The sequence below is a fragment of the Pseudorca crassidens genome, chromosome 9 (assembly GCF_039906515.1).
Source record: "Pseudorca crassidens isolate mPseCra1 chromosome 9, mPseCra1.hap1, whole genome shotgun sequence".
Lineage (NCBI taxonomy): Eukaryota > Metazoa > Chordata > Mammalia > Artiodactyla > Delphinidae > Pseudorca > Pseudorca crassidens.
Window position 1 is genome coordinate 98775370 of NC_090304.1, and position 24070 is coordinate 98799439.

Sequence of the window (24070 nt, forward strand, 5' to 3'; positions counted from 1 at the left end):
TATAAAATAGATAACTAATAAGGACCTACTGTATAGCACAGGGAACTCTACTCAATACTCTGTAATGACCTAAATGGGAAAAGAATCTAAAAAAGAGTGGATGTATGTATATGTATAACTGATACACTTTGCTGTACAGCAGAAACTAACACAACATTGTAAATCAACAATACTCTACTAAAATTTTTTAAAAAAAAAAAAGAAATTGAGGGACAGAAGTGATAAAAGGTAAAGGAGACCTGGGGGAAACGCCCTACCTGGAATAACCAGCTGCCTGCCATGGCAGCAGGCTTAGATCAGTTAATGAGAAGTCAGAGGGCAATTGCTGCTGACCACGTCTCCCTCTCAACTGTTTGTGCAGATAATCTAGCCAGGAATAGAGGGAACTACCCCAACAGACTTAAGGAGAGCTGACGGATTAAGGGGAGAACAGCACGCAACTGATACTACAGCAAGGAGAGCAAAATGTGTTGGCTGCCTAATGAGAATCTTCCCTGCCACCACTGCTCTTCCATGTTCCCCAGAGCAGGCTCAGCCTCACTTGCCAAAAGTGGCAGGGGGTGAAAAGACTGTTGGCCTCGTGCCCACCTGGGTACCTGCTGGGAGAATTTTGCACATGCTGCTAAGTGCCCAGTGGCACTCAGGGCTTCCATTTACATTCTTAATTACCCTGAAATTCAGCCACATGGTCCTTCTGCCTGTCTGGACCAGTGCTTGATGGCAGCTGGTGCTAGAAACTTACTGTGCTCCAAGAGCTCTCAGGATCCATCCTTACTCTGTCAGGGAGGGTTCTCCCAAGTCAGTAAGAGGAACGTGCATGTATGTGTGCACGGGTGTGGGCACACGTGTGCCTGGGTTTATGTATGTACTTCTTGGTTCCAGACAATGACTTGCATGTATAAATATATGTGGGGGAAGTAGGTGGGTTAAATGCTCAGAGGGTTTCTCTTAACTATTGATGATTTGGGGAGTGTTTTAAGCTTTCCTCAGGTACCAGAAACGTTCTGTGAGGAAGCACAGAAATATTTTGGTAAATAATAACTGATTGCATTTATCTTTCCTGAAAAAGAAGAGGTAAAGTTTTCAGAACATTGTTTCTGGATTTTAGGGCAGAGTAGATGGAAATGAGGTTGAAAGTGTTTGGGGAAATTTTTGACTTTTCCTGCACAAAAGTTCCCCACATCCCCTTTCTTCTGATTTTGTTTTGGGAGGAAGGTTTTGAAATGGGTATTTGCGTGGTGTGTAATTCTATACACACACACTCACATGCCCATGTATATACACCCATGCATTAACGTGCTTACTCTGTACATACAATGTGCAAGATGTCTTGCTAGAAACTATGGGGGATGAAAAAATAGATCTCCATCCATCCGCAAAGCTCTCAAACTCTGTTAATGAGGAAAAATATATTAGAAAGCAGTTAAGTGTTAGAAGCCAAGCATCTGGTAGGGTCATTATGTGGGGAAAAAGGTCAGAGATGGAGAGAGTCACTCCCACGGCAGTGGTCAGGGAAGACTGGCAAGGAGCTGGAGCATGAACCTAGTCTTGAAGCGTGAAGAGACTGTTCTCAGATGAGCGTGTTGCTGAAAACTGGGGAAATAATGGAAAAGGGCAAACCAATATGGGGGCAGTTACAAAGTTCCCAGCAATCTCACAATGGACTATGGCCATTGTCTCCAGAGCGAAGAGTGACACATCTACTAATTTAGTAAGTGACTACTCTCCTCGAGCCCAGCTCTCCTTTCTGAGTTCACAGGGAGGTCTCATGCCAACTTTTTCTCTTAGCAACACTAAGACTGAAGAGCCAATCAAAAGAGAGGGACAAATAGATAATGGTTCCTGTCCACTCGAAATACTTGCTTGATTAATCGATCAAGTCTTCCTTTTATTAACTTAACTCATTTAACAAAACTTTCATTAACCATCTATAAATTGTCAGGCACTGGGCTAGGCATTGCCCCTAAAATGCTTAGTAAAGAAGCAGTCATAGAAAACCAGCAGGACACAAACTGGGATAGTAATGTATATAGGATGTTCTGGGAAGTCTTGAGGGGACATTCAAGAAACCTGGAAATTAAGGATGGCTTTATGGAGAAGGAGAAACTTTAGCTGAGGTTTTTTCTTTTTTTTTCTTCCTGAGTTTTGAAGGAAAAGTTGGAGTTAACTTGATGAAAGGGAAAGTGTGTCAAATGTGGTAAAATTATACTGTATTTGTAAATATGATGCCAATGTAATAGCCATTGCTGCCTACAGTTAGAATCTCTACAGGACATTATTTCAACCTTGTTTCCTGGACAGACTACTTCAATGCTATGAATCTGATGGTTTATTTCACAGAACCAAAGAGCACTGAGACAAAGGTTATATTAGAACTGTTAATTTTTAAAATATCATGGGATCAAGAATAGTTCTTTTAAGTAATCCACTATTGTTTACATCTTTAGACAGTAGAACACAGGGTTTAATGATATCATTAGTAATATATTTGGTTATAAAATAGAGGGCAGAAGTCAAGAATTATCCTTGAAAATATTCTTTTCTTTTTTTTAACATCTATATTGGAGTATAAGTGCTTTACAATGGTGTGTTAGTTTCTGCTGTATAACAAAGTGAAACAGCTATACATATACATACATCCCCATATCTCCTCCCTCTTGCATCTCCCTCCCACCATCCCTAGCCCACCCCTCTAGGTGGTCACAAAGCACTGAGCTGACCTCCCTGTGCTATGCGGCTGCTTCCCACTAGCTATCTATTTTATATTTGGTAGTGTATGTATGTCCATGCCACTCTCTCATTTCAACCCAGCTTACCCTTCCCCCACCCTGTGTCCTCAAGTCCATTCTCTACATCTGTGCCTATATTCCTTCCCTGCCCCTAGGTTCTTCAGAACATTTTTTTTTTTTAGATTGCATATATATGTGTTAGCATACGATATTTGTTTTTCTCTTCTGACTTACTTCACTCTGTATGACAGACTCTAGGTCCACCCAACTCACTACAAATAACCCAATTTCGTTTCTTTTTATGGCTGAGTAATATTCCATTGTATATATGTGCCATATCTTCTTTATCCATTCATCTGTCGATGGACACGTAGGTTGCTTCCATGTCCTGGCTACTGTAAACAGAGCTGAAATGAACACTGTGGTACATGATTTTTTTTGAATTATGGTTTTCTCAGGGTTTATGCCCAGTAGTAGGATTGCTGGGTCGTATGGTAGTTCTATTTTTAGTTTTTTGAGGAACCTCCATACTGTTCTACATAGTGGCTGTATCAATTTACATTCCCACCAACAGTGCAAGAGGGTTCCCTTTTCTCCACACCCTCTCCAGCATTTACTGCTTGTAGATTTTTTGAGGATGGCCATTCTGACCTGTGTGAGGTGATACCTCATTGTAGTTTTGATTTGCATTTCCCTAACAATTAGGGATGTTGAGCATCCTTTCATGTGTTTGTTGGCAATCTGTATATCTTCTTTGGAGAAATGTCTATTTAGGTCTTCTGCCCATTTTTGGATTGGGTTGTTTTTTTTGATATTGAGCTGCATGAGCTGCTTGTATATTTTGGAGATTAATCCCTTGTCAGTTGCTTCATTTGCAAATATTTTCTCCCATTCTGAGGGTTGTCTTTTCGTCTTATTTATGGTTTCCTTTGCTGTGCAAAAGACTTTAAGTTTCATCAGGTCCCATTTGTTTATTTTTGTTTTTATTTCCATTTCTCTAGGAGATGGGTCAAAAAGGATCTTGCTGTGATTTATGTCATCGAGTGTTCTGCCTATGTTTTCCTCTAAGAGTTTGATAGTTTCTGGCCTTACATTTAGGTCTTTAATCAATTTTGAGTTTATTTTTGTGTGTGGTGTTAGGGAGTGTTCTAATTTCATTCTTTTACATGTATCTGTCCAGTTTTCCCAATACCACTTATAGAAGAGGCTGTTTTTTCTCCATGGTATGTTCTTGCCTCCTTTATCAAAGGTAAGGTGACCATATGTGCGTGGGTTTATCTCTGGGCTTTCTAACCAGCTCCATTGATCTATATTTCTGTTTTAGTGCCAGTACCATACTGTCTTGATTACTGTAGCTTTGTAGTATAGTCTGAAGTCAGGGAGCCTGATTCCTCCAGCTCCATTTTTCTTTCTCAAGACTGCTTTGGCTATTCGGGGTCTTTTGTGTTTCCATACAAATAGTGAATTTTTTTGTTCTAGTTCTGTGAAAAATGCCACTGGTAGTTTGATAGGGATTGCACTGAATCTGTAGATTGCTTTGGGTAGTAGAGTCATTTTCACAATGTTGATTCTTCCAATCCAAGAACATGCTATATCTCTCCATCTGTTTGTATCATTTTAATTTCTTTCATCAGTGTCTTATAGTTTTCTGCCTACAGGTCTTTTGTTTCCTTAGGTAGGTTTATTCCTAGGTATTTTATTCTTTTTGTTGCAATGGTAAATGGGAGTGTCTCCTTAATTTCTCTTTCAGATTTTTCATCATTAGTGTATAGGAATGCAAGAGATTTCTGTGCATTAATTTTGTATCCTGCTACTTTACCAAATTCATTGATTATCTCCAGTAGTTTTCTGATAGCATCTTTAGGATTCTCTATATATAGTATCATGTCATCTGCAAACAGCGACACCTTCACTTCTTCTTTTCTGATTTGGATTCTTTATATTTCTTTATCTTCTCTAATTGTTGTGGCTAAAACTTCCAAAACTGTGTTGAATGATAGTGTTGAGAGTGGGCAACCTTGTCTTGTTCCTGATCTTAATGGAAATGGTTTAGTTTTTCACCACTGAGAATGATGCTGGCTGTGGGTTTTTCATATATGGTCTTTATTATGTTGAGGTAAGTTCCAGCTATGCTTATTTGCTGGAGGGTTTTTATCAAAAATGGGTGTTGAAGTTTGTTGAAAGCTTTTTCTGCATCTATGGAGATGATCATTTGTTTTTTATCCTTCAGTTTGTTAATATGATGTATCACATTGATTTACTTGGGTATATTGAAGAATCCTTGCATTCCTGGGATAAACCCCACTTGATCGTGGTGTATGATCCCTTTAATGTGCTGCTGGATTCTGTTTGCTAGTATTTTATTCAGGATTTTTGCATCTATGTTCATCAGTGATATTGGCCTGTAGTTTTCCTTTTTTGTGACATCTTTGTCTGGTTTTGGTATTAGGGTGATGGTGCCCTCATAGAATGAGTTTGGGGGTTTTCCTCCCTCTGCTATATTTTGGAAGAGTTTGAGAAGAATAGGTGTTAGCTCTTCTCTACATGCTTGATAGAATTCACCCATGAAGCCATCTGGTCCTGGGCTTTGTTTGTTGGAAGATTTTTAATCTTAGTTTCAATTTCAGTGCCTCTGGTTGGTCTGTTTATATTTTCTCTTTCATCCTGGTTCAATCTCAGAATGTTGTGCTTTTCTAAGAATGTGTCCATTTCTTCCAGGTTGTCCACTTTATTGGCATATAGTTGCTTGTAGTTATCTCTTATGATCCTTTGTATTTCTGTAGTGTCAGCCGTTACGTCTCCTTTTTCATTTCTAATTCTATTGATTTGAGTCTTCTCCCTTTTTTTCTTTGATGAGTCTGGCTAATGGTTTATCAATTTTGTTTTTCTTCTCAAAGAACCAGCTTTTAGTTTTATTGATCTTTGCAATCATTTCCTTCATTTTTCATTTATTTCTGATCGGATCTTTATGATTTCTTTCCTTCTACTAACTTTGGTGTTTTTTGTTCTTCTTTCTCTAACTGCTTTAGGTGTAAGATTAGGTTGTTTATTTGAGATGTTTCTTGTGTCTTGAAGTAGGATTGTATTGTTAAAAACTTCCCTCTTAGAGCTGCTTTTGCTGCATCTCAAAGGTTTTGGATCATCGTGTTTTCATTGTCATTTGTTTCCAGGTATTTTTAAATTTCCTCTTTGATTTCTTCAGTGATCTCTTGGTGATTTAGTAGTGTATTGCGTAGCCTCCAAGTGTTTGTATTTTTTACAGATTTTTTTCCTGTAATTGATATCTAGCCTCATAGTGTTGTTGTTGGAAAAGATACTTGATATGATTTCAATTTTCTTAAATTTTCCAAGGCTTGATTTGTGACTCAAAATATGTTCTGTCCTGGAGAATGTTCCATGAGCACTTGAGAATAAAGTGTATTCTGTTGTTTTTGGATGGAATGTCCTTTAAATATCAATAAAGTCCATGTTGTTTAATGTATCATTTAAAGCTTGTGTTTCCTTATTTATTTTCATTTTGGATGATCTGTCCGTTGGTGAAAGTGGGGTGTTAAAGTCCCCTACTATGATTGTGTTACTGTTGATTTCCCCTTTTATGGCTGTTAGCATTTGCCTTCTGTACTGAGGTGCTCCTATATTGGGTGCATAGATATTTACAATTGTTATATCTTCTTCTTGGATTGATCCCTTGATCATTATGTAGTGTCCTTGTCTCTTGTAAAGTCTTTATTTTAAAGTCTATTTTGTGTGACATGAGAATTGCTACTCCAGCTTTCTTTTGATTTCCATTTGCATGGAATATCTTTTTCCATCCCCTCACTTTCAGTCTGTATGTGTCCCTAGGTCTGAAATGGATCTCTGGTAGACAGCATATGTATGGGTCTTGTTTTTGTATCCATTCAGCCAGTCTATGTCTTTTGGTTGGAGTGTTTAATCCACTTACATTTAAGGCAGTTATTGATATGTTCCTATTACCATTTTCTTAATTGTTTTGGGTTTGTTATTGAAAATCTTTTTCTTCTCTTGTGTTTCCTGCCTAGAGAAGTTCCTTTAGCATTTGTTGCACAGGTGATTTGGTGGTGCTGAATCCTCTTAGCTTTTGCTTGTCTATAAAGGTTTTGATTTCTCCGTTGAATCTGAATGATATCCTTCCTGGGTAGAGTAATCTTGGTTGTAGGTTTTTCCCTTTCATCACGTTAAATATGTCCTGCCACTGCCTTCTGGCTTGCAGAGTTTCTGCTAGAAGATCAGCTGTTAAACGTATGGGGATTCCCTTGTATGTTATTTGCTGCTTTTCCCTTGCTGCTTTTAATATTTTTTCTTTGTATTTAATTTTTGATAGTTTGATTAATGTGTGCCTTTGCGGCGTGTTTCTCCTTGGATTTATCCTGTATGGGACTCTCTGCACTTCCTGGACTTGACTGACTATTTCCTTACCCATGTTAGGGAATTTTTCAACTATAATTTCTTCAAATATTTTCTCAGTCCCTTTCTTTTTCTCTTCTTCTTCTGGGACCCGTATAATTCGAATGTTGGTGTGTTTAATGTTGTCCCAGAGGTCTCTGAGACTGTCCTCAATTCTTTTCATTCTTTTTTCTTTATTCTGCTCTGCAGTAGTTATTTCCACTATTTTATCTTCCAGGTCACTTATCCGTTCTTCTGCCTCAGTTATTCTGCTATTGATTCCTTCTAGAGAATTTTTAATTTCATTTATTGTGTTGTTCATCATTGTTTGTTTGCTCTTTAGTTCTTCTAGGTCCTTGTTAAACGTTTCTTGTATTTTCTCCATTCTATTTCCAAGATTTTGGATCGTCTTTACTATCATTACTCTGAATTCTTTTTCAGGTAGACTGCCTATTTCCTCTTCATTTGTTTGGTCTGGTGGGTTTTTACCTTGCTCCTTCATCTGCTGTGTATTTCTCTGTCTTCTCACTTTGCTTAACTTACTGTGTTTGGGGTCTCCGTTTCGCAGGCTGTAGGTTCGTAGTTCCCATTATTTTTGGTGTCTGCCCCCAGTGGGTAAGCTTGGTTCAGTGGGTTGTGTAGGCTTCCTGGTTTGGGGGGACTGGTGCCTGGGTTCTTGTGGATGAGGCTGTATCTTGTCATTCTGGTGGGCAGGACCATGTCCAGTGGTGTGTTTTGGGGTGTCCTGATTTTAGGCAGTCTCTCTGCTAATGGGTGGGGTTGTGTTCCTGTCTTGCTAGTTGTTTAGCATAGGGTGTCCAGCATGGGAGCTTGCTGGTCATTGAGTGGAATTGGGTCTTAGCATTGAGATGAAGATCTCTGGGAGAGGTTTTGCTGTTTGATATTACATGGAGCCAGGAGGTCTCTGGTGGACCAATGTCCTGAGCTCGGCTCTCCCACCTCAGAGGCTCAGGCCTGACACCTCACCAGAGCACTAAGACCTGTTCTTTAGGAATTCTGGGGCATTTTTTCTTTGTTTTCTTTCTTTCAGGTATTTTTTTTTTCTTACTAAGTTGTGATGAAATTTCTAGGAATGAAGCAATAGGCAGGTGAATAGTCTCCAATTCAAAGCCAGGCGTTTCTCAAGCTCTTGCTACTTCTTGTTTTCCTGGTTTCCCTGGAGGGAGAACCAGGAGGTGGTGCTGGGCTCCATCCCTACTCCTTCCCCATGTGGACTGGTGCACACACGTCCTCTGGCTGCCTCTGCTTTTGGAGGGGTAGCCCAGTTATGAAGGGATCTTTATAGTCCTTTCTGGTGTCCAAGGTCTTCTGCTAGTTTTTAGCCAGTGTTCTGTGAGAACTGTTGCATCTATAAATGTATTCCTTATGCATCTGTGGAGAGAGATGAACTCCATGTCCACCTACTCCTCTGCCATCTTGAATATCTCTCTGAAAATATTCTTGAAAAATATTTTTAAAGTTCAGGTCATATTAATGAAGACCAAAGAGTGCTGTATGTGTATTTAGGGGGAAGGTGGTTCACAAAAGCATGGTAAATCATCCTTGGATGAGTATATCAAAAAAGAAATAAAAATTACAACTGCAGTCTATTTACAAAACGATGACAATGAAAACTGTTTACCAAAACTTAAAGGATATGGCCAAATTTCTAATTAGAAGTAAATTCATTGTCTAATATGACTTAGTTATGAAAAATATATAATCATTTTTGTCAACTAGCTAGAAAACTGAAGGAAAGCAGGAGGAATAAAATAGTAAAGAAAACAATGGAAATAAATAAATTAGAGAAAGAAAAAATATGAGTAAATTTTAATCAGAAAATAAAGAAAAAAATTCATCACATTTAGAATGAATGAAAAGATATGTAATGCTGTATATGTACTATGTATTATTAAAATAATTTTAATGAAAATGTTGTAAGTGAAACTTCATGCTACTTTGAAAAACACAATACAGTGGTAAATGTCTAGGGAACTTACAAATTATCAAAGTTGATTCAAGCAAAAATGGAAATATTTTATGGATGAAATAATATGGCAAGTATTTCAAAGGATTATTAAGCAATTATTCTATTAGATAAAAGTTTTAGGGACAGATATTTCCACTAAATTCTTTTAAATGCTAAAAATAATATGAACTGTAAAAAGTATAAGAGCAGAGAAAAATATTGAACATATGTAATACATTTAATAAAGTAAATAATAAACTAAATAATGAAATAATAAGCTAAATAAATTTAATAAATTAATGAATATGTCTAATTCATTTAATATAAAAGTGATATCAAAAATCTTACCTATAATGTATATAATAATACTATGGAATTTTATTTTGAATTTATGAATGTGGATATAAAAAATTCAAAATAAAACACTAATAAATAAGCAGTAAACTAAATAGACCAATAAATGAAGTTAAACAGTATGGTTTAAAAAAACCATATTGACATAGAAGAGTGAATTCCTGAATAAAAGAATCCAAGTTTATTAAAAAAAAAAACTATCTCTCAAAAAGTCAAAACGTGGAAGGCCACATGATCATATCAATCACATCTGATAAATTTTAGTATCCAGTATTGAAAAAGAAAATCATAGTGAAGTAGGACAGTGTTCTTTCTTAATATGAAAAATATATCTTGCTAATTACAAATATCAAGCTCATTAAAATTGGCAGGAGTTGAGAGGGAAGATGCTTTCATATGAAACAGAAATAAAATTATTCAAAAGGAAGAAACTTAATATTCATAATTTTCAAAATACTTTAGAATTAGAATAACAGCATTGGATCAAGTGGTAGGTAACAAAGCACATATATGATATTCAATTACTTTTCTACTATAAATATTTAGAAAATATAAAGAATAAAAGCATCCACTCAAAGCATAGCAAGAATATAAATATAAATAACTACAATAAAATATGTGAAAGCTTATATTAAAAAACAGAAAAATAGAAACCAATAAAAACATATTAAATACAAACTGGCCAAGCACATAAATAGGCTATCCTCCAAAAAAGACAACATATGCTTAGTGAATATAAGAAGAGAAGTATTCCATTTCATTAGAAGTCAAAGAAAATAAAAAATAATGAAATACTATTTTCCACCTATCAAATTAATAAAATTTTTTAAAATAATATTTTTTAAAAGAATGTTGAGAAATTGCTCTTGTCAATTGCTGTTAAAATGAAAATGGCTACAGATGTTCTAGAAAGTGACTTGACAATAGTTATCAGGAACCACAGAGAAGTTTCTACCATTGGTCCTGGTAACTCTACTCATAAAAATATATCCTTGTAAAATTATGAGAAATGTCTGAAAAGATTATGTATAAGTGTCTTCATCATGAGTTTATTGTAGCAAATTATTAGAAGCAATCAAAATGTCTAATAATAAGGAGTCTGGAATATGATGTAACATTTTAAGACCATTACAAATCATGTTTGCATAAAGTAGTTAATGACATGGGAGAATGCACATGATATAATTTATCCATGTATATCTAGAGAGAGAAAGAGAAAAAACTAGGAGGAAGCACACCAAAATATTAACAGCTCTAAACCTCTTTGTAATAGGATTACAAATTATTTTAAAATTATTTTTACATTTTTCTTCATCTTCTAAAATTTCGAGAACCTCAGTCAGACCAAAAGCTTGAAGAACATTCCTGGTTATATTTTCTTTTGGCCAGGACCAAACATGACTGTCTGTCACGGCATCTATGTTATGGCTAACATATTTGTACTGCCTTTTTCTTTCAGTCTGATATTTTATTTTTATTTTATAACTTTACATTGATGGTTTCTCCCCTTCCCTACCCTAGGGTCTGTTTCAATCCTTTGTGGAATGAAACGAGGGACTAAACAAATAGGCAAATGGGAAGAAATGTGAATTGTATGTCCTAAGTGATTTTCATACTCAATTCTATTCAGTTTGAGTCCAGAACATGGCCTTGGAGCCTTCCACTCTGAGGTCAGACTTGTTCTTCTGTGTCTGATTAAACATTTCAAGAGAGAATGCTCATGGGCCATTGATGATCAAGCTCAGAGCTCCTGGGAGCTGCAGTCCTTCTTATCCTTATGTCAGTGCTGGGTAAAAAGCAGTGACATTTGAGAGAGAAGGCATGGGTGAATCCTACTACATCTTCATTCTCCACTTGCTATGCCTAGAAGTGTGGTTGGAATCTTGATCATGCTCAGTGTTGAATGGACCAAGTAAGAGGACCCTTCTTGTTACTGAAACCCTTTTAACTTTGGACAAGAGTGAGGCAGATCATTTCTCCATAAAGTTCAGTTCGTTTTTTTTAAAAATCTTTTTAACGTTACAGATTAAAACTAAATTTTAGCTATGAAAGTTTGAAGGGAAGATCCACAAACCACCTTAAATTTTCCCTTTTCTCATGAGAGAGACAGAGAAAAGATCATTCTATGAAATATTTGACATAATGCTACTCTGATAAGTCTGAAGAAATGTGAGTCACTACACAACCATTCTCTCAACTCAGGACAAAAAACTTCACGGAATTACTGTGCTTTTAATCCAAAGAGCTGGGTGTTTGGCATTCCACAGTGCTTTGCAGTATCAAGCCAACCAGGGGAGCCTCTCATGAAAACAGTGTGTTGTTGAATTGTGGGTCTTAGCTCTCTTGGGTTGATAAATGGCCGTTGATTTTTTAAGACCCTTCTTGAGTCAAGAAAGGATTATTGGATTAAGATGTGTCCGGAAATATTTTAAACACTTAATGTAATTTACATCTCAGTACTGGGGATTACTAATTAGAAGCTGTGCATTGTGGAATTTTTTTTTTCCTTCATAGGAAGAGATGTAATGCCAAATCACTTACACATGAAGGTTAAGTTTGTTTGGAAGACAGAATTTAACAGTGTAGCAATTCTTGGAGTTAATGCTGAAGGATATTATGACCTGCTTTTGGACGTGTGCTTGCGTGGGAGTATGTGTCCACGTACATGTGAGATTCGTCTGTTGGAGGAGCAAGAGTTGAGCAAGCAGGAACCAAACAATAGCTCTTTTCGTTAACAGGTGGGGTCACGTTCTATCTGAGATGACTGGCTAGAGAGCCATGGAATGAATGCTAAATGTTGCTTTGTTTCCTACTTGAGTTTCAGCACTGTATCTGCCCTCCTCCCTTCCTTCCTCCATGTTTCCCTCTACCCTTCCCTCTCTTCATAATATACCGTTGTTTACATACTTCTATGCAGCAATAAAAAGCTCCAAAGCAATGTTAAAGCCAGGTGTAACTAGTTGGTTTAATTCTAATAGATTTTGTATTTATTTGTTTTTACATTGACTTGGCCTCCTTACTTTTCTCCATCCTACTTGGAAAAAGGAGATTTCTCATTGTATGGTCCTATGTTTTCCATTTTATTTCTCAAAGGAAAAAAAAAAAAGAGGACTGTGGGAGCAAAAAAATAGTAGCACAATATGGATTCATGAAGATTTAGTCCAAAATTCTCTCTTTTTCTTCTCAGACAAGGAACTTTAATCTCAAAGCAAATGAAGACGCTGTCGTCTTTTTAAAACACTCATTTGGGAGAAAAACATCCTAAAACTGTTAGGAACCTTGAAATATGACTGTTCTTTCCCATTATATTCAGTAGAACACATTGTATTATTGGCCTTTACGCTTGCTACTGCAACAAACAAACCCCAAATGATATAAAGGCTCAAATATGGAAGGAGTTTGCTTTTCTCTCAGATAAAGCATAAAATAGGTGTTCCGGATTGATGCACATCTTTTCCCCAAATGGTGATTCAAGGACCCAGGTTTCTTCCACCTACTACTCCATCATCAACACTCTGGCTTCCAAAACTGTCATCATCAATCTGTGTCAAGTTAATGGTATGTGAAAGATTTTTTTTTAGGGTCAGGACTTCAAGCCCATCTTCACTTCACTTGTGTTCACTTAGGCTCAAATTCCACTGGCTAGAGCTCAGTCACACGGCCACATCCAACAGAAAAGTAAGGAAAGGGTATGGCCTAGCTATGTGGCAAGGAAAAAGAGTATACAGGCTTAGTGAACAGCTAGCTATGCTCTGCTCTCAACTGAAAATTCTACTTGCTTTGAGCACTTTCAGTGACATTTTGCTTCACGAGCAAATGTATTGGACCATGGTAGGCAGATAAGATTTGGCTATACACAAAAGTGTGAATCAGAGCACAGCCTCTGTACAACACAAGGGTGTCTCAAAAAGTAGAAATATTTCTAAAAAAAAAAAAAAAAAGTAGAAATATTTCTTTGTGTCCATTTCAAATGAAAAATGGAGGATGGGGTCTAATGATAGATTGACGGGCATCTGGAGACACCTGTTTGGGGACCAAGACTAGAGTATAGGAGGGTGTAATAAGTAGGCAGAGGAGCATCATTCTGGTCAGAAGTTATGACCAGTGGGAGCACTAGAAACTTGCACTGTTGTTCCAACTATTATACTGGCTAAGATCTAGGCATGTTGACAACCATTACCATCAGAGTATAGTAATGACAGCAGACACAGTGTGAAAAATCAAGACTGAGCAAAGCTGCATTTGTCTGTTCCAAAAGCTATATTATTTCCTTCTATCATTTTGCTCCACACAGGCAAACTGATTTATAAGTTACAGTCTCTGAGCCTCCATTAATTTCACTAAGGGCATTTCACACTTGTACAATAAATGTTTGAATTAAGACATTTCTTCTCTGAAATTGAATTGCATGTTAACTGGTTATTGGCTGTTGCTTCTGGTCCACACAATTACAGATAAGAGCACTGATCTGGCAAGAAAACAAATTGGCTCTTAAAAGAGGACAGTTCGGATTTGACAGCTACAGATGATGAGGTATCTCTCTAATGGATCCCGTGTATCACCATCAGAGGTGTGAGAGACCTGCAAACCCTTTCTCGCAACTGCCCACTTCTACCCTTTGATCTGCCTTCCCCTTTCAGCACACATTAGCTGAACCCACTGAGAGGGAATAATGCCTCGAGTTATCTGGATGGTTGGTGAGTCTTGAGATAGGCAGAAGTTACTAGGAGAAATCTTCTTGGTTCAATCAGGTAGCATTACAAGTGATGTTGGTTCCAACTACAAATGCCTGACAGTCGACAGGTGTAAATGCCCAAGTACTTCCCCCAGGGATGCTAGACCATCAGGGGTATTACCCAGATATTTCACTCTATTGGAAAGAACCCAGATTCTGGCCACCCTGGCTAGAGGACAGCTAATGTGATGTATGGTTAGGGTAGTTTGCCCAGAAATTGGTTTGCTGGCGTTTAGGGACTTGATCTGAGCTCAAACCTTTTGGGAAGAATGACTCAGGTCTGGCTCTATCTAGTGACCTCAATACAGAAATAGAACGCCCTGCTTCCTTGTCAGGAATATCAGCAGATTGACCTCTGCCCTTCTCCTCTATCCTAGTCAAGGTAGGAGGCCCCTGGTGAACAGCTCAGCACTGCCCATCTGATATCTCAGCTGCCCCCAGTAGAAGCCATCTTGGGGTAGATTCCTTTGACTTTTAAGAGTCATCTATACTATTCCTCCAGTGTAAGATGATCTCATTGTAAAACTCTCTCTGTCCCCAGGGGAGTGATAAGCAGCATTCTCTTTAAGAGTTTCAGGTCAAAGTCCAGATTCCCAGGTTTATTCCAGCTCTGGATACATCTAAAAGAGGCTATTACTTTCCAGGGGTCAAGCTTTCAGATCTTACCCCATCGAGAAGATAATAAAAAAGCACTTGTAGTTGGATTTTATTCATCATCTATATAATCACTGAAATTATAGATGAAAACGGCCATTATGTCATCCCAGCTCTCTTGCTGGCCAGTGTGTGTGTATTTTCTCTTTTATGACATCCCATAAAAGCATCCTACACAGGGTTAGATCATAACAGTCTCTCAGCCATTTGTGGCAAGTGCAAAATATTCCAAATGAACTGAGTTCCTGCCTGATTTCCACCTGGAAGATTCTGGAGATGGCTGAGTCTGCGCAGCCGTGCCTTTTTCCTCATCTCCCCCATCTCTGTGATGGCAGCATGGCCAGCTCTGTCTGGACAGTGGTATAGGACCCGTGTCATTATGGGCTCTGACAGAAGGAGCTCGGGTGGTTCCCTGGTCATATTTGTCAAGCGGATCCTCCATGGGAGGCTAGAGGCACATTCTTGGAGAGTCAAAAGTTTTTCATGAGAAGTCTTCTATGTCATATTTTCATTTCGATGATATTAAAAACACATTTGCACATATTCTGGGGCATCTGGAAGACCTCGTAACTGACAACTGCCACGTGATTCCAATGCTCCAATTGCATTTGCGTTAGGGCCAAGGAGTATGTTTCACGAATGAGAAGAGGGGTGAGGTAGAATTCACTTGCACTCTAGTGAAAACCAGAGGACTTCAACGTGTACTGAAGAAATGGTGATTTCTTAGAATTGTCATAAAGAGAAATACTGAAGGGTTGGAGTCATTGCATAGCAGGTGACAGCAGAGGAAGACCAAAGTCAAAAGCAAGTACATATGCCATAGCGCTTGGAATCACACTCACATTCTGAGCAAAAATTAATTTTTACCAAGCTGTCGTATGTCATACTAAATTAATGGTAATAATTCCAGTATTAATTTTTTAGTTTTATTTGCAAATTAATTTTGACTGTATTGCTTAAGGGCTAATATGCATAAGGAGTTTATGCCTAGTTTAACAGTTATATATATTTAAGAAACATTAAAATACAGTGAAGTCAACATGGGGCTACACGACAGTTGTTCTTCTATAAAAAGACATTTATTCACTGATCAAGTTGAAGAAATACTGCTTTGGAGGATTACCTTTCCCAGGTTTGACTACACTCGTTCTATCTATAGCTCCAAGGGCTATCCACCGAAAGCACCATTTTCTAATTTCAGTGAATTTCGAAGTCGAAGGATGGGACTAGACTGGATCATATTTAAGGAGGAGGAAATGATTTTCTTTCACTTTTTCTTGCAGGATGTTCTGGCCACACCACTGGAACAAGACCTTCTATGGATATCTCTGAGCAATTGCTCACAATATTGAGAAGTGAGAGAAATGGATGAGTTGTATATGCCCTTCCTAGATACTTCCTTCTGTCCTCTGATAAGAAGAAGGTGCATATAGCCTTTTGATAACAACCTGTCTCATAAAAAGTGGTCAATAAGCCGAATGAAAGGACAACCCAGGTCAACAACAAGAAGCCACTGAGACATGAAATAGACATTAGACATTGGTTAGTTGATCAAAGAATATTCCAGTAGGATGGAAGATCTCTTCCAAAGCAGTCTTTGGAAAGTTCCCTGATGCACAGTCTATTAAGTGGGGTTCCCAGGGGCCTGGTGTAGATTAAGCTCCTTCTTTCATGTTATAAATTAAAACAGAAGAAATCTAGTCCACTAGTCCTCCAGGCAAATGCTTGATTGTTCTTTGTAGGAATCCCCTGACATATCAGATTAGGTGGGTTTGGAGGGAGTGAATCATCTGGAGATTTATCTAGGCATGTAGAGTAAAGTAATGAGCAGAAAGGTGCTCAAGGGAGCTGCTGGGAAAGAATTATGCCAAGAACACAGAGAATAGGAGAGGGTGGAGGAAGATGGGGCAGGCAAAAGGCTGTGAAAGGTTACGTTAACGCATCCCTATTGTGTGCCCGCTTTCTTTTTATATTTTTCTCAATGATAAGATGAAAAGAATTGATTGAGCCTGAGATGCCAGCCACAGGCACTCACATCCTGGCTTCTCTTTGCTATCAAAAGTGGCGTGGCGTGAAGGATGACTTCTTTTGAAGAAATGTCTTCTCTTTCACTGACCACTCAGCTCTGGTGGGAAAGGATATCTACCCAGGGAGTCACAGCAGGTGAGTGGGAGCTGGTAGCCTGTGACTGCACCTGAGTTCATGGCGGGGCAGATGGAGTTTATCTCCAGCCTAGAAACTGTCTTTGGACAACTCACTTTTTCTTTTTATGCCTCAGTTTTCTCACCTGTAAAATAAAGGCAGGGATGCTCCTTACTTTGGGAACTGTTATTGGGGTATGCCTCTCCCTTAATTACTTTGAACTTTATGGAAGGGACAGTTCTCATGCAGTTCTTTCTTTATGATCCAGGTTAACGACTGTCTCCACCCTGTGTTCCTTGGCTGGCCCTCTTCTCATCATCGACCTTCGGGAATATTGCTAAACAGGTTTTTCCTCTGCTATTTCTCTTATCCTCTCAGAAATTTCCTCATTTCAAAGAAAACTGAACTTGATGTCTGAAGAAGTGGGGAGTTAATTTCTCTTTTCTTCCACTTACTGTGGGTGTAGTATGTATGACTTGGTCTCATTGAGCTGCTTTTTCCTCATCTATAAATTGGGACAATCTCAAGAACCTTACAGGATTGTTGAGGGTAAGAGGTGTGAATGCTGTTTGTGAACTGTAAGGGCTGCGCCAATGCCAGGTACTAGACCTGGCAGTTAACGGAGCAAAATTATTATTCAGAGTCATCAAACCAGGAAGTCTTTGTTTTTAGGGGCTTTATGACATCATCTTGGCTGGTGCCTTGATCCTGTGCTTCCTGACTCTCCCTGACTCTGACACAAAATTTTCAGGTGGGACGCTGGAGTGCACTGAGATGCCCAATAACCTGAATCTCTTACCCTTTCTGATGGAGTCCCAATCACTTACACAATGTCAATGCCCCTGCACATTTAAGGCTGAAGATGGAGGCAAGAATGAGACTCTCTGGGCAGGGTTCATAAGTTTACTCCTTTGCTCCAACAGCATCTTAAACCCACTTTTATTATAATATTTATTACCATGACTTATAATTGTTTACCTGTTTGTCTCTCCCACTGGACAATGAACTCTAAGGGAATATGGATTATTTGCTTGTAATGTCCAGAACACAGTACAGTGTCCAGTGCAGAGTAAATGTCCAATACTAAATGAAGCATTACTGCTGGAATTTTCTCTCTTCCTTCCTCACCCATCACCCATGAGCACCCCCCCAGCACTGGCAATCTGGCCATGCCTTGTATTCTGACTGAACTCCAACCCCTGTTGTTCCCAGAAATCTGATTATCCTCTAAACTTTAATCACAACCTTTCACCTGACACTGCCCACGTGGAGTACACGGCCCCAGGGTTGAGTTCCATTAGCCTGTATGATCTGCTATTTGCATGTTTTTATGGAAACTGATGGAAGTGCTACATATGTGCAAAAAGGAGAGAAAAGGAAAAATAGAGGGAAAAAAAAAACAGGCTCAGAGAACAGGGGAGAGCTGTAGAGGGAATGTTTTGGCATTTGCTTGGCTATAAGAAGGCTACGTGAAATCTATGAAAATAAAAACTCTATGGATAAAATTAAGCTTGGCTTAGAGACTAATGTTTCCCAAAGTACATTGAACAGAAACGAGTTCTATTGATGTTATTATGTATTAACTTTAAAAAGTGTTCCATGTTCAAATAAGTTTGTGAAGCAGTGTTACATAAAGTTAAATAGGTTTCTTTACCCTAGAACACCTAATAGCCTTTTATATGACAATGTAACTTAGACATCTTCAAGAAGAAGTAGTCACACTGCTTTGAACAAGTTTTTGATCATCCTTAATTGGAGAATTCCATAGGATCAAATGTTCCTTGGAATACATTTTGGGAAACGCTGCCACAGAGATACATATTTGAATTTTAAGATACTTGATCATTGATTCCAAGGTAACATGGAGTAATATGGGCCTAATGGTAATGCAATTAGGTAGATTCTTGCCTGATTAAACCACTATCTTCAAAGGGTTTGATTAATAGAAGGCTGGCAAGCTGGGCGTATTGTTTCTAGTTGTCTGCTTCCAGACTGTTCATGTCCCTACCCTGCTCAACCCGTTCATAACCACAGAATTTTATACTTTGCTTCAAAGAAACTATTGATAAAAACAGAAGTTTATATGACAAACAACAGTCTGTAACATCCAAGGATTCTGGTTGTTTTCAAAGTCAGTATGAGTTAATGTACAAGATGGTTACCGAAACACACACCTAACCAAATGCTAAATCGATAGTTATTTAGTGTCACCAGTTCAGGGGAGACAACAATCCAATTGCCTTGTGCCTTTTTGGACCCCACATTTTAGTGGATACAATAATAAACAAAAGTGTCTTTATGGGAAAATAACAAAGACAGTGATGGGTTTGGTGGCCATACAGTGGAATAAAACGTCAAAGAAATTGAGAATGTTGACCCTCAAGAAGAAGCAGCTTAGCGGAAGGATATGATGTCTATTTTAAAATGTTTGAAGAGTTGCACAAGCAAAGGGGAGTGTTATGGGCTGAATTGTGTCCTCCCTCCCAAATTTATATGTTGAAGATCTAACTCCCATAACCTCAGAATGGGACTGTCTTTGCACATAAGATCTTTCAAGAAGTAGTTAAGTTAAAATGAGGTCATTAGGTGGGCCCTAACTCAACATTACTGGTGTCCTTATAAGAGGAGATTAGAACACAGACCCACATGCAGAGAAGAAAGACCAGGTGAAGACACAGGGAGAAAGAAGATGGTATCTACAAGCCAAGGGAAGAGTCCTCAGGAGAAACAACCCTGCTGACACCTTGATTTCAGACTTCTAGTTCCCAGAATTGTGAGAAAATATATTTCTGTTGTTTAAGCCTCCCAATCAGTGGTGCTTTGTTATGACAGCCCTGGCAAACTAACACAGGGAGTGTACTAAATTCATTAGATGGTAGACTTCTTAAGGAGGAAGCTTTGTTCTACATGTCTTTGTATGGAATCTTGTCACATAAGAGGGAGCCAGGAACATGCTCGAAAAATGAATGTTGAATGAAGAAACAGTTATTCTCTGGGTTAGCAGAGGAAGAGCTAAGACCAATGCATGGAGCAACCAGGGTGAAGGCCTGTGGCTCAACCAAGGAGTGGGTGGTTTGCAAGGTAGTGAGCTCCCCAGTCCTTGGAAGTGTTCATTCGGAGACTTCCTGACTACCTGTTAGGTCTGTCACAGGAGAGACACCTGAACTGGTAAGAGGGCTCCTAGAAGACCCTGGAAGTCTTTTCCATGGATCTCTGGCTCTCTGGAAGTAGAAAGGAACTTCCTGACACTCAGACGATTAACCAGGCATGATTGCCTTCCAGTAGCACCCAAAGATAGGCAAAGCCTACAATGGGCATCTTCCAGAGTCTGTGAGAGTCCTGGATTAAGGGGGGAACTTCTGAACAACTTATTGGTGTGTGACTTTTGATGTGTCCTTGTCTACAGTATGTGAGCAAATCTATTCCAATCAGGTTCAGTGTTTTAAAACAAAGGCAAAATAAATGGACAAGTACAAGTGCTGGATGGCAGGGTCCTGATGTGGCAGCAGGAAAACGTATATGGAATGAAATCTTCCAGCCTGTGAACTTGGGCATGAACGGCCTGAACATTGCCAGAGGACACCCAGAAGGCAGTGGGCATTTGTACAAGCTTTCCTCTTTATCATTCCTATAATCACTGGATGCTCCTGATCTATTCTTCTGTGGATCTAGCCTCAGATGTCGATAAAATAGATGCTTGCCTACAAGATGAGACTTGAGAAGACGTGGAAATGGTCTCTTTTGTCTCTAAACACCTCCTTTACCAATCTGCCAGGAGCTTCATTGGAGATGATCTTTTCCAAAAGATATTATCTCTGTTAGCATGAAATCCCTCATATTTGCACAGTACTTTTCTGTTTACTAAGCTCTCTCACATTCATTATCTGTGATCCTTCATCCATCCGTGGCTTTTTTCATCTCCATGAATGCGTCATGCTTTCTGTGGCACAGAACCTTCCCATGTTCTTTTCCCTCTTGGCTAATGTACCCTTCCAAGTACCCGTACATCTCTTTCATAGTCGTCACCACACCTGAGGATGATCTGTTCTTCCTGTAGGCTTTAAGTTCCATGAGGGTGGGAACGAAGTCTGCTTTGCCATCTGCTCCATCTTGAGGCCTGGTGTAATCTCTGGCACAAAATGAACACTAACTAAAGTTTCTTTGAATAAATGAATGAGTATGAATGGCCTTTACTTTTATAATAACATCACATAACCCTGTGATGTTATTATCATTCTTATATTACTTATAAGTTTGGGAAAAACTAAGTGGTTGACCCAAAATTTCACAGATTACTCAAGATGAAGTCTCCTTGACTCCAAATTAATAACTCCTTCCCCTTGTATCACAGCTATCTCTACTGGTAACATGAGTCTATGTTCTTCAGGACATTAATAGACTTCATGTTGACCTGGATGAAATGGAGCTGAAAGAATGGGGGTATTTCTAGATGATAAAAAGAAAATATTATCATTTGGCCTGTGCACACTGCTAAATTTATTGTTTAGGTGATACTATGATGCAGGATAGGATGGCTTCCTGAGGATTCTTAACCCACACCTACTTACAGTCAAGACTGATGCAAAGTTTGTTTATCCACGGGGTGAATGGTGTGGGCACCGCCATCCTGGATCTGCAGGATGTGTAGACACTGTCTGACATATAATTAAGCTGATTAGAAATGAGACCCTTAGAACTGTACATGCAGGTGTGGGGATTCAGGAACAAGGAAGAGTGAGGGGAAGAGGAGCGAGAAGGTGGCAGCGATCACGGGCAAAGAAGTATGACAGTCTGCCTGGGCCATGTGGCTGACACCCCGCCTGACGCTTGTTTTGACTTTTCTCTTACTGCACAACCGGTGCATGCAGATGACTTTACATCTCATAGCAAAATGTGCGACATCAACGTGCTAAGCAAATGCAAACAAAAATATGCTTTCCTCACTCCAAACAAATCTCTCACACATCGCAATGATGCGGTGGCATGGCGAGAGACGGGAGACCCAGGGCCTCAGGAACCAGATCTGCTCATTGTTTAAACCACCCTCTGGGATCCACAGAAATGCACTGGGAGACCAATGTCAGCCATATTGGATGACTTGCTATTATTTGGACATGGCCTGCACTTTGATTTCACTCATCCATGCATGCATGAAAGCATGGTCTGTCCAACTCACTCAACATTTATTATGCACCTGCTGTGATCCAGGCAGAGCCAGGCACTAGAGGAGCGGCTGTGAAGGACACAGGGGTGAGCCCTCTGTATAGCCTGTCTTTCAGGAGCTCATAGTTTCCCTGCTTTTGCTCACGCATGGCCCTCAGCCTGGGATGGAGCTCACTCTGCTTTCTCCTTATGGAAATCCCTCCCATTCCTGAAGGGCCAGTTTGGGAGCACCTCCTTTCACTTCTTCACCATGCCTTCCCACAGTGAGAATGAATCACTTTTTCCAGTGCTCCAAAAGCACTCTGCTTCTACTCTTGTCTGAAATTCCACAGTCGGTATTTGATCCAAGTGCCGGCTGTCACCTTATTTCTCCTGCCTTTATTTCCCCCCCACCTCCCCAAAGCTTGTAGGACCAGATCTTCCCTAGTTCTGGGAAAATTCTAACAGGAGGAGGAACTCTATTAGTGGCCTAAACTTCATAAAAGGGAGCTTTATAATTAAGTTTGTAATTTTTGCATTGAAAATCTCTTTGGGCTCAAACATAGCTGCAGGGCTCCAATGTGCTTTTCTCAAAACTCCTTAATGAAGTAGAATAATGACAAGGAATTATGCTTCATTCTCCTCCAGGGCAGTGCAGCATGGTGGCTAGGAGTGTGGAATTCGAAGCCCAGATTTGGTGGGCTTCAAATCCTGACTCTGCCATTTGTTAAGTGTGTTACCTTGGGGAAGTTATTTAATATATGTGTGCCTAGGTTTCCTCATCTTTAAAATGGAGATAATAATAGAACATATTTTATGGGGTTGGTGTGAGGATTAAATGTGTTAATACCTGCAATTGCATATGTGGAACACTGCATAGCACTTAACACACCTGTTCGAGAGATGTTAGGTATTAGTTATTACTCTCCAAATAAAATAATTCCTACCGTGAGCCTACTGTCGTATCGCATTACTGATGTTTCCTTCTAATCATATGTAATGCTCTGAGGCTCAATTTTACAGAAAGCCACTGCTGAGAATAGATGCTTCAAATCCTTCTAGTATTTTTGAAGAGTGAGTCATTCGGAGTTAGATCCTGCAACTTGAGTTTCAGTATTTTTACCATGATTAGGTGTCTTCCCTGGGAGAAGTTACTCAGGCCTTCCTAATCCTCTATTTCCTCAACGTAAAAAGGAGAGGTAATCATACACCCCTCACAGAGTTGCTGTGACGACTGAATGAGTGTTGAGGTTGAATTAAGTAAATAACATATGGAAGTGTCTAGCGTCCTGTGTGACAGTCTTAATAAATGTTTGTTTCATTCTTTTATTAAAAAAACTAAATGATACACCTGGGAGGAGCCCTGAGTATTTGATGGTGCCGAATGAGCACTGTGGCTTTCCATGTGCAGGTGTGGTCTAACACACACACACACACACACACACACACACACACACACACACACACACAGAGGTGTGGATACAGATCTCAAAGCATTTAATCCTCACGATAGCCCTATGCAGTAGTATTATTAGGACCCCTTTTCTAGGATGGGGAAGCAGGTGAGGATAGCTTTTCCGCCTAGGGCTGCTGCTCTGCATATGTTTCTTAGTCTTTCCACACATCTATTCTGGTAGCAGTTTCGTTTTCCTTGAGGGCTGAGCCTTCTCCCCAAAACCCAGCTGTTGGCAGGCCTCTGCTGTTGCCTCACTCACCACAGCATTCTTTTCCCTGGGGTAGACTTGGTGTGTTGAGCTTTTGTGTGGAATGGGCTGATCTCATGACCTCATCCTTTGCCCTGCCCTCCCCTTCCAAATGCCCACTGGGTTGTGTCTCTGGTGCTAAGCATTTCTTGAGCCAAGCTCTTAGACTATAGTGTCTTGGGCAGTCTGGCTACCTTCCACAGAGTCTGCCTCTGCTACCAAACTGGTTTTCCTCCTG

The 24070-nt window shown here is 39.3% G+C and overlaps 1 long non-coding RNA gene across 2 annotated transcripts in view; it reads left to right on the forward strand.

Annotated features, from left to right (window-relative positions):
- Window positions 1-18477, forward strand: part of LOC137230976 (uncharacterized) — a 268957-nt gene extending 250480 nt beyond the window's left edge. For both annotated transcript variants that reach the window (XR_010946328.1, XR_010946327.1), the window contains exons 3-5: window positions 16129-16268; window positions 16835-17008; window positions 17256-18477. This is a non-coding gene — a long non-coding RNA (uncharacterized lncRNA). The remainder of the gene's footprint in view (window positions 1-16128; window positions 16269-16834; window positions 17009-17255) is intronic.
- Window positions 18478-24070: the final 5593 nt, after the last annotated feature.